This window comes from Plasmopara halstedii (genome assembly GCF_900000015.1).
Source record: "Plasmopara halstedii genome assembly, contig: Scaffold_437, whole genome shotgun sequence".
NCBI lineage: Eukaryota > Oomycota > Peronosporomycetes > Peronosporales > Peronosporaceae > Plasmopara > Plasmopara halstedii.
The window spans coordinates 266,172-267,952 of NW_020187357.1; positions in this window are offsets into that span (position 1 = coordinate 266,172).

The window sequence follows — 1,781 nt, forward strand, 5'->3', positions numbered from 1 at the left end:
CTCCTTCATGCACCAATACTGGCGTTGCCAGACCCCGATCGTCATTTTAGTGTCGTCTGTGACGCTTCGGACTTTGTCATCGGCTGTGCACAGCTGCAGGCAGACGCCGAGGGGCGAGATCGGGTGATCACGTTCGAATCTCGCCAGCTTAAGGCTGCGGAGAAGAACTACCCAGTCCACGACAAGAAACTAATTGCGATGAAGTATGCACTTGTCAAGTTCAGGGTGCACCTGCTTGGCTCCAAGCCGTTTGTGATCTACACAGATCACGCGTCCTTACGAACTGCGGCTCAGTCGCCTCATCTCTCGCAGAGGATGGTCAGATGGCTCTCCTTCTTCTAAGAATATATCTTCGAGGTGAAGTATAAGCCAGAAAAGCAGAATGTTGATGCGCTGTCAAGCAGACCGGATCATGAACTTGCTCATGTCACGACGGTGACGTCGTCAGTGACGAATCTGATCCGCACCGCAAATGCGGGTATTGATATGTGCGTAGCGCTGCTACAGGCTCTCAGGAGCATGATTTTGGAAAGTCGGACAAGCAGTTGTCGTCGCGACTGCGCGCACGGTTGCACTAATATTCGCTGAATAACGGGTTGCTGCATTATAGCACCGATTCAATGGATACGCCACGAATTGTAGTTCCTCGCGACAAGGATTTGAAGTATCGTATTCTCTATGAGGCCCACGAAACCTCACTCAGTGGTCATCTTGGTCGTGAGAAGACCTACAGCTCTGTGAGTCGCCACCACTGGTGACCCAAGCTGTACAAATGGACGATCACCTATATGCGCACGCGTGAGACGTGTCAAAGGGCGAAACCCTCTCCAAACGCAGTGGCGCCGCTGGCCAGTTTACCGGTACCCTTTCGGGTGTTGGCAGTCCATGAGTATGGACTTTGTGTTTGGCCTCCCGAACGACTCGGCGGGCAACACGGTGGTGGTGGTTTTTATGGACCGTTTGATCAAGTCGGCTTATCTTGCGGCAGTGCCGGACACTATTGACAGTGTGGGTATAGCGACGCTGTTTGTCGATCGTGTCTTTCGACAATACGGACATCAGGGTGCTGAGCAGACCATCCGCAAACCGATGGTCAGACTAAGCGCGTTAATCGCGTCGTTGAGGTCGTTTTTTCAGCGTCTGCGCTGATACGCCGAAGCGCTGGAGCGCAATGCTGCCACTCGTAGAATTTGCTCTTAACAATGCAGTGCATTCATCTCGTGGCTATCAAACGTGGCTTATTAATCCTCGCTTCCCGGTGACGCCGCCATCTAAAGGCTCAGGGCTTGGTGAGGGGGGAATAGTCGGACGGATAGGTAATGTCAGTCCCCTCAACGTGCGTAAGGAAGTCGGAGACTTCTTGTCTACTAGATTGAGTTTCTAACGACACGTTTGCGATGCGATGGCTTAAAGCCAAGACATGCAGAAAGAATATGCGGACGGAAGAAGCAAAAGAAATGTTGAAATCGGATACCTGTTTTTATTAAATGCTATAAATCTTTCCGACACATGCAGTCTCTGCTGTCTGCAAGAAAAGCTTCGTCCACGGCTTATCGGACCTTTTGAGGCCTTGCGTATACGCTAAACCTTCCGAGAAGGATGTGCAGCCATCCGATGTTTCTGTAGGCTTGCTTAAGCCGTACTGGGACCCAGCGCAAGTGAACACGGAAGCGTTGGCACCTGGGCAGCGCTCACTGGCGCTTGGCCACCCAGATGCTGAACCAGCAACTGGTTTCGAGCACGGAATGTAACGATCTCCAATTCCAACTATGCCAGGCGGT